At 42.4% G+C, this 14,657-nt stretch overlaps 2 non-coding genes across 2 annotated transcripts; both read right to left on the bottom strand.

The window, feature by feature from the left end:
- Positions 1 to 11,713: 11,713 nt before the first annotated feature.
- Trnai-uau lies at positions 11,714 to 11,813 on the bottom strand. Its single transcript has 2 exons — positions 11,776 to 11,813; positions 11,714 to 11,749 (listed from the first exon to the last, which is right to left on the bottom strand). It is a non-coding gene; the product is annotated as a tRNA-Ile (tRNA).
- A 761-nt stretch (positions 11,814 to 12,574) lies between these two features.
- Positions 12,575 to 12,672, bottom strand: Trnai-uau. Its single transcript has 2 exons — positions 12,635 to 12,672; positions 12,575 to 12,610 (listed from the first exon to the last, which is right to left on the bottom strand). It is a non-coding gene; the product is annotated as a tRNA-Ile (tRNA).
- Positions 12,673 to 14,657: the final 1,985 nt, after the last annotated feature.

Below are 14,657 nucleotides of genomic sequence, written 5' to 3'. Positions count from 1 at the left end.
AGAAATAGTTTCGATTAGTGCAAAACACCTGTAGCCAAAAAAAGAGCAAAAAACCAAACCAGATCCGATTGTAAGCCTGTTTGGCCAGCCGACAAGCGCTGCTGACGAAAAATATACAAATGTACAAGTGAGCAGATAAAAAACAGATTAGAAATTCAAATGATGACATGTCTGGGCCTAAAACGTTCGCGCCCATTCTGATAGCACAGTGCTTACACGAGGAACAAAATACAAACATCGAAATGCGTGGCCATAATGTGAATGGATCGCTGCTTGCTGCTTGGTTAGACACCTGTGGCCACTCAGAGGCCTTCTTTTTATGACCAACAACAATCTTCCGTTCTGGGTGCAAAGCAATTCCAATTCCAATTCCAATTCCCAGCTCTTGTACTTGGAGTGTGTGTAAACAATATTTATCAGTTTGCACTCCGGCTCCACCACTCAAAATAGACCAGGCCGACTCATTCGCCTCGTTTGGGTGCAAACCGGGTGCCCTGGTACTCGTAGTCCCAACTCGCACTCAACACCTTGGCACCTGGCTTATCGCACACACGCTACGCATTACGCCCGCGCAAAAGCAAAAGCAAAAGCATAAGCTGAAAGCGAAGAGCACAAAGCAGAAAGCAGCGCCTTCTGATAAGCCAAACGGCTGCCAGATGGCCAAGTCAACCTGCTGCGAAGTGGGCCGAAGGCATCTGCCCCTGCGTGGCGTCGTAGTACACAGAGAGAAAACTTTATGCTAACTAATATAGCTTAAGAGTAAATCATCGCTATGTATTATTTATGTTGATCTTAGCAAAATGGTTTTATTTCCAATCGATTTTTGAAATTTCTGCAAAGATGCCTGATGTTTTCGCTAAGTGCAGCGACTTCCCCGTTATCAGCTCTGATTCCGCGTACGTTGTGACTCTGCGAGTTAACCCCATTGCTCCGATGGCCATGCCCACAAGCCAACAGGTGGTTGCACCGGAGCAGTGGCCAAATAGTGGAGCTGTAGCTCCAGAGCCGTGACTGTTCGGTCTGGTCTGGTCTGGTTGGTTCCAAGAGCCCAAGGTTCATTACGTAGGTTCGTTCTTATCTGGCGCACGTTCTTTCTTTCCGCTTTTTTGCCTTTGCTGGCTTTTAAGTGCGTTCCCCCTCCTCGAGTCCACTGCCCCTCCACGCCCCGCTGCCGTGTTAGCTCGTTGTAATTAGGCTGATGAATTTATGGAGCCTACGTATATATACTGCCTGATATGGTCTGAAGTGCGGTGTGCTTTGGTTTCGTACATTTTCGCAGTGCGATTGCGTAAAAATTAAAAAAAAAGGGGAATCAAGCATTAAGCGAGCAGCAACAGAAAAAATTTAATTGAGTTTGCACTGATTTTTTGAGTTCACTTATGTGTGTATTTGCTTTTGCGCTCGTCGCACGCCTTCCCCAATTGATAAAGTGACAATTTATAGTCCCTTTTAATTGATATCGTCATGCGTCGAGAGCCCAAAATCCCTGATATCTGTTTACATGCACCGCGACTTATCGGAGTGAGAAATGTGCACTTGAGTTTCCGACAGCCCAACACGATCTGTATATCATGTGGCGTGTTCCCGGCTCGGCTTCGATTTCGATTTCGATTGCCCTCCAAGGGTGCCAAAGTCGATCTTGATGGAGCTGTACGGCGACCGGATGTGCCAGAGATCGATCGATCGATCAGAAGTTATACAACAACACCTTGTTGAGGCAATTTTCGATGGGAGCACATGTTGTCTTAACAATGAGAATAACCATTTAAAACGTATCTACAGATTTACAAAGGCCTTCGATAACATGCCATCATAATGGGCAATTGTAGATATCATGCCTTACAGTAGATGAATCCGGCAACCGGATGTCCAATCTTTCATTCCTGCCCGGTCAGCAAATCCAGTTGGCTAAACAATTCAATTTGAATATCTCAATGGAGTGACCAAACTGCTAACGGCTGCGATAAGTCGCGTAACAAATTTCTTTCAATTAAAAATACTCGGACGGCATTTAAAAAGCCATTCCGGCCGCTTTGGTCCAGCTACAGCTGTATATTTATATACATATAAATAATTACCTACGACTGCATAAAGATAAAAGCCAAATTAGACGCTAATTTCCAGGCTACAACAAAGCCGGCCATAAAATGCAAGCGCAAATTGAAATTGAAACTGTAGCAGGGGCTTTGGCTTTGGCTTTGTGCTTTTTTTCTCGACTGGGGGAAACATTTACGAAATGTTTTTTTTCGCGCAAATAACTCAATTGAAATGCCAACGGAACTGACACGCAGCGACAAGAAATTGAAAAAAATTAAAGTTGCGCCAGAGTCGAAAATAAACGAAAAACAATTGAAAAGGTTACGGCTCGCAGTCTGGGGAGGCATTCCAGCAGATCGAAACCGAAACCGAAACCGAAGTCATGGGCTAATTACAAAATGCAAAGCCGAGTGGCTAATTGATGGAAAAAAGTAAAAAGTCGATCTCGAAAGGAAAGAGATCGGCGCCACGAGAGTGGGATTGAAGTAGCAACAGCAACAGCAACAGCAACAGCAGCCGCAACAGCAGCAGCCACATCAACATCAACAGCTGGCTTTCGATTGGCGCAGGTGCAGCTGCCTGGCGCTAAGCTCAAAACTGAAAACTTAAAACTGAAAACTTAAAACTGAAATCTCAAGCTCAGAGCTCAGAGCTGGGCTGGAATCGAAGTCGCAGCCAAAGCAGCAAAAGCAATAGCAATGCAAAAGCAAAAAGTTGCAGCTCAAACCAAAACCAAAAACTGACGTCGTCGCTTGGCGCACAGGTGGCTCGAGATTGAGCGGCCGGCGGGTGACTCACGTGTATTTAGTAGACTCTGGCGTAAGCGTATCGAAAACAAGTCAAAGCCAGCCGAGAAACATGTTCGAACCATTGATACCCCTTGATGCTATGACTTCATCCGAATTTTTAAGTTCTATTCCGAGTATCTTCTTGACATATGCTAAAACAATCGAAGTCGATGCAGGATCCAGTTGATTGGTAGCATATCGAAGAAATCATAGTTTATAATAATGTAGGAAAATCTTCCAGATACAAACACTATACACTCGCCATCGATGTTGCCTGTGGGGTAGCTTAGACATATAGCAATTATCGCAGTTGCTGGCAGGCGGCTCCAACTCAGACTTGCCCCCTCTCATTGTTTGCTATTTGCTTTGCATTAGCCGACATTTAAGCACGGCTATCGATTTAATTTGAGCCCCGATCCGATCCGACAACGGCCTCCCCCGCCAACTGAAAAGACCAACAGGAAAGACCGAACCGAGAGTTCGGGGAAAAAGCGCAGACGGAGTCCGCGGTTTGGCAATTTGTTAACTGCACCTAGTCGACCGCGGAGTTCTCGTAAATCTTGGCCCAGTCGGCAGGTTGACAGATTCGTTAAATTTTATAAGCCACCTCCTCCGCCTCCTCGCTCCTCCACACTCCTCTTGGCCCACTAATTTACTCTCCGATCGCGTTGCGTTAAATGTCGCCGAATTTCGGGCTTTATCGGAGCACTGGCAATTTCTGAAGTTTTTATGAGCGCAGCGGTCAAAGTTCACAGTCGCAAATTAAGTGACGGCTCGCGCGACTTGGGGGCGTTGGAAAACGCGTCGTGAAGTTGATATGATCGAATGCAACTTTAATTTTTAACCAATTCAGAGCTGGAAAATTAAAGTGTAGAGAAAGAGAATTCTTGCAAAGATGAATTACTAAAGACCATGGATCCAAAAGAATAAAAGGGCTTAGCGTATATTATTAACCATTGAGAAATATAGATAGTGATTAGATTCATTGGCACATGAATTTTTGGAATAGTTCTAAACTCTTGAATTCTTAAATCTTCAATTCAATTTAAGAAGGTATTTAAACTTAAAAAAGGAGCTCCTTATTTATGGAAAACTTCTGGCAAGGAGATGTGGAAATTCCATGGTCACCTTTAATCCAATTTGTTTAATCCCTCCGATCTTTCCACCGCAAAGAATGTTGATTGAATGAAAAATGAAAATGAAAATGAGAACGAAAACCATTCCCGAACTCGTTGACTCTGACAAATAAGCTAATTTCGAACTTAAGATAAGCACGCCGGCGATCAATAATATGGAGGCTCCCACGCTGGAATCGCCGGGGCATTTCATCAAGGTTTGGAGAGCGTTTCCGCTGGCATTCGCAGCTGCCAAGACAAATTGGCTGCTCATCAGCACATAAATTTTAAACAACAAGCGCAGTTGTTGCTTTTCTGTTGTGTTTTTTGTGCTTTTCGCATATTTTTTGCATTTGTTTTTATTGCATTTGCAACGGCAACCTTCAAAGCTTCAACATGAACATGAACACGAACGTGCGCTGCACTTTTCCGCAATGCAACGCCGCCGACGGTAAATCAAGTGTAGAAGGTGGGAGCGGGATGGGGAGCCCAAAAAGAGACAGAGCTACATCAAGAGTAGGAGACAGGGACAGACAGCTGAAGATGCTGGCGAAAAGAGAGGGAAGATCGCGAGGATGCACAATAAGAAATAACTTCATTATCGCAGTTTAATTGCTTGGCATTGCATTCTATTGAAATCTCTGAAGGAAATGCTGATTTTCTAATTACTGCATAGGACATTGAGTGTGATATGAGTATATATAATGAATACCTCATTTCGCCCGGTGTAGATTCAAACTTGAGGCGTGGGTTGTCGGCAGGTGCGTTCCAGAAATGATTGACTGACTCAATGACTAACTGACTGCATGACAGACAGACAATGACATTGCAATGCCGCCGCCGAGACTTGCACAACAACAATAAGCCAGCGAAATTGGCTTTTAATTTTTTTGTTTTGCTAAACTACTTAACGAAAAAAAGTACAACTCGACTAATGTGAAATATGCAAATTTCCAGATAGATAAACAAAACAATTAAGGCACGTGCTCCCGGGAAACAAGGCTGGTGGCCCCCGATGACCATAAACCCATCGCAGCTGACAGCTGACAACTTTATCTTTATCAGAGATGATGTTGTGCATCATCCCTCAACCCCCAACCCCTCAGTCCTCGATTCCATACCATATATCTAGATCCCTCAATCCCCGAATCCCTCACCTTTGCAGGCGGAACACGTTTCGTCGCTCAGAAAAGTCCGCTGGGAAATCTGCGACTTCTTAGCGCATCTGAATAATTCATAACTCCGGTTGAGCCTCGAGTTGGGGAGGCGAGGATGGATAATGTGGATGATAAAGCTTTTAGGGGTTGTCCATTTAGTCCAGGGTGTCGTGGCAACAAGATTGCCATATGTCGCATATGCCTGAGATGCGAGGAGTGAAAGAGCTAAAAGTGTTGCCACAACAGCGACACGAGGCGTATGCGTAATTCAAGACCTCTTCGCTCTTCTAATTGAGTTGCAGTCATTCTCGGAGGACAGGACCAGAGGGGAGCGGGGTGTGTGTCTTATTGGGTTACCATTCGGATGCAGCCAACGATGAACCGATTATGACAGATGGCCGGTCGTTGCCAAGTTGCCAAGTCTCAAGTGCCGCGCCAAGGATGCACTCGCAAAAATATTAGGATATGTTAGACGCGTGTGGAAAGTAAAATGTAATATAATATAACATTTATGAAAGTACTTCTTTAAATATGGAAAGTAAAGGCTACCTTACTTTAAAACAAAGTTAATTAAAAAAGTGACCCCTAACTCTTACCAGAATGCTTAGTGTCCGAAATTGTTTTCCGTGCACTTGCTGCGCTTTTTGGCATGTGGCATAAACAGCAGCTTCGAGCAGCACTTTCAACTCGATCTCAGCCACATGTTATGATTGGTTCGTGGGTGTGTTGAGTGACTCACAGTACGTGCTACCGTTCGACAGCGCAAAAAGTTATTAAATTTTTATGCACATACATTCATTTGCGCGGATATGTTTCCCTTAACCCCCAGTTTTTCTTCTTTTTTTCTCCATCCTTGGGGACCGTTCACCGTAATGGATGAAAGGGTTAAAGCCGCTCGATCCCAACACGTGTTGTACGTGGCCGCCATTAGCGTAAACATTTCCAATGCGTTCTTGAGTGTCTGCCAAATTGCAGTCCGATATTATGCGAATAACTAGTACACATTTCTGTTGATTTTCCTTTCGTTTTGTGCTGGGTCAAAAACTTAATAACATGGCCAATTTTCCGAGACATGGAAAAGTCAGAGGGTGATTTTTGGGGAGGAATCGAACGAGGCTTTGGCAAATTGAGTTTGGTTTGGATGAGATGCAATCATGTAAGGGATCAGAGGTTTAGTAAAGATGGAATTTCTAGATTAACAGATTACAAAAGTTAAATGAATGTAAAGGCTTATCTATCATATCTTGCACGGATTATTTTAATTTAAAATATTTAACTTTATCATCAATTATAAATGAAAAACTGGTTAGGCAGAACGATATTGATTTTGAAGTGTACAATCAATTCTCGTCGATTCGCTTCGCTGACCCAAAAATGTCGTGGAAATTTTGCTCACTAATTGCATAGCGAACGCCCATGGTGATGACCCAGTGAAGTCGGTGCCAACGAAAACATTTGGCAGAGATATACGATCAAAGCGAACTGCGACCAGAAGTTCCATATGCTGGGTAGACAAACTGCAGTTAATAGCCGTTTTTCTCAGTTCTCCATCTATATGAGGTGGAAACGGGGCTACAGATGGGAGGTGCCATTCAGTGGACGCTGTGGCGCATCAACGTCAACAACATCATCATCGTCATAGACGTCGGAGAAGGGAGGTGCAGTTGATGAGGTCAACCTACTTCTGTTTTATGCACTGAGAAAAACGTGTTTCAGGCTAATAAAACTAATGAATAACATTCAGTAAAAACAATGAATCAGAATAAGAAAAATGAAAAGTATGGTCACACGTTGTATGGTTATGCAGTGCTTCTTATGTTGGTCATACTAATTTGTGTCAGGAATCGGATAATTTAAATTAAGAATCTACAAAAATTGCATAGGCATTTTGTTTAGTGGTTGCACTACCGCAGCTGCGGCTGAAAAACATCAATCAAAGGCTGAGCTTTATGTCTGTGTTGGTGCGACGTCACATCTGCGATCTCTAGTATTATCAAAGCGCCACCTACTGGCCATCCGCCCCCCCGAGACCCCTCCCCCATCACGTACAACTCGCCTTCAATGAAATATTCACACACAAAACGTTTTCATCAAATTTACGTAACGCTAAATTCGAATAATGAACATCTGTGCAAACAGGCGAGTGCGATCTGTGTGCCCCTAAAAATGCCTCCCAATTGGCTCGCGAGCAGCAGATGCGGAATGCGCCTCGGACTTTACTGTACCCGCTGTTTCCCCCTCTGACCCCTCTCATTTTTTTTTTTTTATCCCTCGACGGTATCCGCTCCGTTCCCATTTCCAGCCAGCTGCCCATTCCGTCCGTCCGTCCGTCCAATCCATCCATCCATCCGTCGCTTTGGCGTGCTAATGAAATCGAGCGCGTTTATTTGTTTATACGGCATTTGTCAGCAAACTTAGCATATGGACAATCCGACCCTGATATGATGAATGATTCAGAGGGTTTTGCGCGGCAAGATTTAATTACGAACTTCAAGAACGGCTTGATGATAAGCTTGAGCTTGAAAGACTGACGATGTTAATCTCGTGGCTTACTGTACTTAATGAAGCAAGAATTAACGTTTATGATATATGAATATGAATTCGTTGTATTCAAGATAACCACGAAATTCGTACACTTTTCTCATCCACAGACCTTACCGTACCTATACCCATATTCCGTTTCATTCGCGATGGTAATTGAAGCCCGTCGTGTGTCTGAATTAAGACAAAGTTGTCGAAATGCCGTCTATTCCACCGCCTCAGTAAAGTGTTTTCTATATACATATACTTTAGCTGACGTTCTGAGTTGGCCACCAGCGTTGATCGTCAGCAGTTGATTGGTCGGTCCGTCACTCAAATTAGCTTTATGTCGCCGAAGCTGATCGAGATCGGTATCGGAATCTGTATCTGTATCTGTTTCCGTGGACGTGGCTGCATAGTATCTGTATCTACGGATCTGTGACTGTGTCGCCTTAGAGCTGCCAATGCAAATTCTCTAATTGTTTATTAACAATTGCCGCCGGCCAATAGTTAAGCAATTAAAAGGCACAGACACCGGTAAGTTAATGGTTACTTCGACGTTGTTTCTTTACGATTTTCCTGAGTATTATTTTGGAGTTGGAGCAATTTGTCTGCTTTGATTTTGAGCTAGCCACCATTGTTGTGGCTTGTTGTAGTTTTCGCCGTTTTCGATTGAGTTTTCGGTTTCGTATTAGCTCGGGGATTATGTCATGCAATTAACAATGGCATATTGTAGTGGTTGTTGTGGTCGCTGCTGCATGTTGCTCGTGTGCCTGCTGCTGTTGCAGCCGTTGTTTTCCTACCGTTTTTGGCTCTGAAAATTTGGCTCTTTGAGTGCGGATTTGCCCGGGCTCGCTGAATTGTCGATTGCGTGCACTTTGCTGAACTTTTGCGGCCACCTCTCCGGCAATTGTTGCATGTAATTAACCAACTTTGACATGTCTAGTTATGCGTTGCGACAACAAATTGACGTAAGCGCGTGCGTCAGCATTTGGCGATTCGATTTGATTCGAATCCCCGGGGTTTCTGTTTCAGTCCACTCTCGGTTCACGTTCACCTCACATCTGCGATTCTGGGCGTGACTTATGCCATATTTCTTGCCACCTCGTGAGCAACAAGGCTGGGCGGGCACGTTCAAATGATGAAAGTGCACCTGGTTTCACCCGCACATTGCGAGCGGCTTACCTCATTACTCGCACATTATGGAAAATTCTCAGCTGGGAAACAGCTTCCGCCGATATGTCATTTTCCCAGGCTATTTCTGAAGAAGTATTTCTAGATAGTATTCCATAAAAAGCCATTCTTTCCTCAACTATGGCAGTTGCTTAATCCAAGTTCCTTTTTCAAAAATACTGTTTACTTAATTGTTTTTAATTCTCCTCCCTTGTTATTTATTTGTTTATTTTTAACGCACTCTCAAGAAAATGTAAATAAATGATCAAAGTAATTATGTAAATGCAGGCCAATAATTCAAGGCGAAAAGCACTCGAGCGTAATTCAAGCTATAAACCTTAATTAATGGAGTTAATTGAAATATTTCGATCGCAACCGAAATGTAATTTCCATTCCCATGACAAATGCTTGCGTCGAGTAAATATTTGAGCAAATCTTTTTGGCAGCGCGATCGGTGTAAGTGTCCAGTGGATCACCCGGGCTTTCACGCATCCAAACACCTTAAAAAATGGAGAAAAGGTGCCGAGATGCAGATCCAACCGATGGTGGCCACTTGAGATGCAAGATGCAACGCACCGCACTCTGCAATTAGTGTTAAAAGACACAAACACGCCGACACAGACGCCGCAAGCTGATGACGTTGGCCAGATACGCCAGATACCACATACTCCTCAATCCTCACCCAATCCCAGAGCCAGGAAGAGCCACTAATTGGCCTAATTCTCACTTCTTTTTGGGCCCACGCAGCAGTGTGGATGGGCAAGAGGTGGGTCGAAAGGGGGAGGGATAAAATACAGAGAGGAAAAGTGAGATCCATTTAAGAATGTTAAATATTTGGAAAAATGTTGCATGTTGAAATATATTACTCTTTATGCTTAAATTACACTTTCATAACCACTAAGCGCACTTTATCTGCAATCTCTGCTGATTTTTTGCAAGTGTATGAGCTGATCACTCCTGATCCTCATAAATAAACAACACGGCGAACAAGAAGCAGAACAAGCGGCAACATGAGTGTCAGACGGGCGACCGCCCAACCGATATGCAGATGAGTATCCACGAGGATGGGGCTGATGATGGGGACCAGGGCACTGCAATCGCCGCGATCATGTTGCGGGCGGGCTGCGCTGCTATCCGATTGGATGCGATTCATTCCGTTCCGATCCGTTCCGGTACGTGTGAAATGATGGGTGGTCTGGGTGGTCTGTTCCAAATCAATTGCTGCCCTCGGAAAAGGAAAGGCCCTCCTCGCGTGATGTTTATTTTGCATAAATGTTGCCCCAAATATCGCAGCTGTAAACACATAACGAACCGAACGCAGTTGGATGGATCTTGGATCCCGAAATCCAGATCCGATCCCAACCCATCCCACCACCGTGATTATGCTGCCTCCGGATGGGCATCAAGCATCTGCATCTGCCCGAAAAGTTTCGGCTGTGTAAATATTTGTTTAAAATTCCGCACGCCTACCACTCCGAAAGAGTGTATATAAAAAACCAAGCCTCAAGTCCCCGAGGGCCACCGATGTCCGTATTTTCCCACTCCATTTGCGGGGACCACCAAAGCTTGCTGGACCGTTGGATCTTTGGAGGGCAATCGGTCGGCTGCAGCTGCTCGGAAAATATGCTAAGTACACCGAGTACAGTGGATTAGGTGCTCTATAGTTTTGTCAACTGCCAACTTTAATTGTAATCATCTAATGCTGTGAACTATGAAAGAGTCACACCTTTATGACATCTGTTCATTTTTGAAATATACAACTCCCATGTTGATCCTATGATTTGTACGTTTCGAACCACTGTGCAATCGATCGTCTTTGCCGACGTCGTCGTCATCGATGCTGTATAAACAAATCAGCCGCCGGACTGCAAACATTTTATTGGCATTGGCTGGCTGCGCTTTTGCCCTGGCTCTCGGATATAGCCGATATAGCTCTTGTTCTGCTGCTTGCTTTTTATTGACTTTACTCCAAACACTCGGCACTCCACAACGCCCACATTCCCATACTCTAGACCCCAGCCCCACTCCCATTCCCATTCCCATTTGGGATCCTCGGAGGGGATCTCTTTTTCAACACCTTCTTGTGGCCGCATCTGTTTGGCGTTTTTGAATTGTTGTTTAGATTTAGACTGTGCTGCAAGATCTGTTCATAATTTCAATTGACTTGGGCCGCGCAGAGATCGTAAAAATTATTTATGTGGATAGACGAGCGAACACTCGCCGCAGCGGATATTGTTCGATTTCCAGTGATTAATTGCTGCTTTCCACAGCTCAGCAATGCGGCAAAGATCTCCATATCCATATGGCTTTGGAAAGATAATGATTATCATGTTTAGTCGAAGCACTTTTGTTGAATTTTCAAACAAACTTTGCCTGTCTGCCACTCGATTTGTTTGGGTGGCATGTTCAGACTCAGAGGTTGAGGATTTTTATTTGAGAGCGGATAGGGATGTATCTTCGCCAGCACGATTGGGTAGAATATGTATTTGACATATATTCGAAATGTTTACAAGCAATGTTAGGTAAGCCATTCGCATCCTTACATTTTTTAAACTAAACATAAGCAGATAATAATTGATTACAAATAAGTCATTATAAGCGTAATTTATTGTTTGTTGTCTTTTTATTGTCTATTGTTTGTATCTATCAATCATAAGTTTTTTAATTTTTTACAGAAAATGCTTTCTTTCAGCTCAATGTTCTCCTATAGTAAATGCCTATCATACCATAATTTACATAAATAGTAATAATCGGGAAGTTTTCAAACTTCGTCAATTTTCCTTTCCCATATTTGGCAAACGCAAGTCATCTGACAGAAATTACCTTTCAATTTACACAACCACATTCTTACATAGCAAAACGTGCGTAACATAACCAAAAAACATTAAATGGTGTTACAAAAACAAAAGTCACCAAATTGACCTGCTCCAGGTGAGGCTCGAACTCACAACCCCGGCATAGCTCATATACACACAGAATACTGATTATAAGTACCGTGCGCTAACCAATTGCGCCACTGGAGCGATGCCCGGGCGCCACCAAAAGCTCAAGGAGACACCCAGATCCCGGAAAATAGAATATTCCGATGTCCTTTAAACTTTATCCTACACTTTCTTCACCTATCTTTCTTCAAATGTAAAGCCAGTCTACATCAAGGCAAGCACTCCAAAGCCTTATCAGTTAGTTGAGCAAATAATCTTCTCCTAAGCTTAAGCGTAGTTCTATGTTACGCCATGGTCTTCACTTACCACAAACTCAAAAAAACATTCTTTCAAATAGTTCTTATAAAGCTGCCGCCATTAATTTATTTTGATCTTAGTTGAACAATAATATAATTTAAGTTCCATGTATAACTATCTTAATAGCCTTACAAGCTTATGGCTTTAAATTTAAAAAGCATTCAATTTGTGAAAATAATTTAACTACATGTTTGAAGCAAGGCTCTTGTCCAGGAATGTAAAATAAAACGAGGTTCTAATCATAACGATGTAATTTATATATAATTATAATAATAAATTAATATTTCTGTTGAAACCTAGCTTAAAAACACGAAAGGACTATAAATACAATACAGCGATCTAAGAAAATATTAACCTTTTCCACTGTCAAAACAGTAAAGGGTTGCATTATATGTCTTCTGAAGAAACTAAACTACAGAACTAAACGATTTAAATCCCCTGCGGGCCATATAAAATATTTTAAAATAATATTTAACAGTCCTAAAAATTAAGTCTTATTAAGAAAAAAAAAAACTGGACCAAAAAATATATAGTCACCAGCGACTTGCTCCAGGTGAGGCTCGAACTCACAACCCCGGCATAGCTCATACACACAGAATACTGATTATAAGTACCGTGCGCTAACCAATTGCGCCACTGGAGCTGTTGACTGAGCGGCGCCAAATGCGAAACAAGACGCTCGACCCTGAAAATAGAACTTTTGCTCTCCCTAAATCGAGAGTCCTCTCTCACTTTTCTCTCTCCGCGACAAGAAGATGAGGAACGACCCGATTTGGCAAGAGCAAAAAGATATGTTTGTGATTTAAAAATCCCATTTCTGAAACGATTGGGTTACAAAATTAATTAAATTGCTTTATTATGGATTATTGGTTAACCTATAAAATAAGGATGTTTTGCATTCAAAACGATTTTTAGTTGAAAATTCAATTCATCTCGCGGTCCATATCGCTCTCTCGCTCTCTGCAAATGTTTTTGGCTGAGCGCAAATATTTAAATTTTATTGTTTCGGTGATAAGAAGTGAACAAATCTGAACAACGCGAAATTCTGAGTATCCGAAAATCTGAAAATGTGCCAAATGAGTCAACTTTCGTAATACTTGTCGTTTAATTTGTATTAAATGTGCAATCTCATACAGAAACGAAAGCGAAAGCCAAGCCCTTAGAATTATTAATATGTATTAGGTCAATGAAAAGTGAATTTGGTCTCGATTTTACTTTCAATTAGCAATGGATATAGCCCGTTAAATAATGCAAATGATTGGCTTTTCACTTTCGTTCGTTCGCTATTTAGTTACCCATAGAACAGGTGTGCCGATTACGAAGAAGCCCGTGAAAAATAAAGCTCCGTATTTAGTACCGACCCCTAACCATTCCCATTACCCTTCCCCCCTGAATTACCAATTCCATTACCATGCCAACAGTCGGTGCAACAACAACGAGAAAGTCACTTACGACAGTTCGATTTCTTCTGAATTTCATTTGCAATTGCAAAATCCCAGGCACGAGGAAAAACAACAACATTGACAAGTAGTAAAGAAGTACACGACTAAAATGCTCTATAGAATAAAATGAAAATCATAAAGTTATTTTAAGGCTCTCAACGAATCGTATTCGAAAATCGATTGTGGTTTTCCGTTTCCAATTTTATTTAAATACCAATAAAATCAAAGCCTTAGTTAGAGCATGAAAATTATGGAAACTGCAGAAGACCCGAGTCAGGAAATGCAAATGGCGCTAATTACTGAAGCCGTTGCTTTGGCTTTTGATGCCGATGTGGCCATAATCGCTTCTAACTAAATAAAAAGCATGCAATAACAATAACCATAAAGTACAAAAGGCAATCCCCGTTAGCGACAAAACACCTGAAGCCATGACAAATGACCACCATATGACATTAATAATCATAATTCAAAAGTTGAGAAGAGGAAAGAAAAACAGCGAGTTTACAGCGGAAAAACTTGGCGGAACAAACCGAGTAAATCCCTTGTCATGTCATGTTGTAATTAAAAATTATAAAAATAATATTTCCATGTGACAGGGGCCGTCTCGCCAACAGTTAATAATACTACATGGCCCCATAGTATTATCGGACAATTATGTCGCACAAGCCGAGAAGTGCAAAAGTGACGAGACTGGGCGACCAACCAACTGAATAAATTTAAATATACACAGGCAAAAGGCGATGTGCCACATACCTAAACAAATTAATGCTCCGTTGTGCAATTGAGATGCTGAGAATTGAACGAAATCAAATTAGAAGCGAGCCCGAGGCAATCAAATCAGTACTATATGTATATATCAGTTCCACCAAGGAACAAACTAGAGCAGCGATTGAGCTCCCAGGCGGTAGTTTAGTGGGAAAGGGGGGCTTCGAGGAAGCCAGGGTTGCCATTGACTGGCGCCAATGGAACAAAATGAAAAAAATACTACCGATGACAACAAAGTAGGCACAAATTGCAGGCGCTATAATGTCGATCACATCCGAACAATAGACACCAACGAGAATCGATTTGTGGCACCAATAAAAGCGAGTGGCTACTCCGTAGAATTCAAACATGAATTTAAGGTGCTTCCATTGAATCATACAATTGGAATTTAAAGTTCAGCCAAAACAAAAACCCAAAAAGT

The sequence above is a fragment of the Drosophila simulans genome, chromosome 3L, assembly GCF_016746395.2.
Source record: "Drosophila simulans strain w501 chromosome 3L, Prin_Dsim_3.1, whole genome shotgun sequence".
Taxonomy (NCBI): domain Eukaryota; kingdom Metazoa; phylum Arthropoda; class Insecta; order Diptera; family Drosophilidae; genus Drosophila; species Drosophila simulans.
Note: the sequence above shows the minus strand (reverse complement) of the source record. Positions and strands in the feature narration are given on the sequence as shown.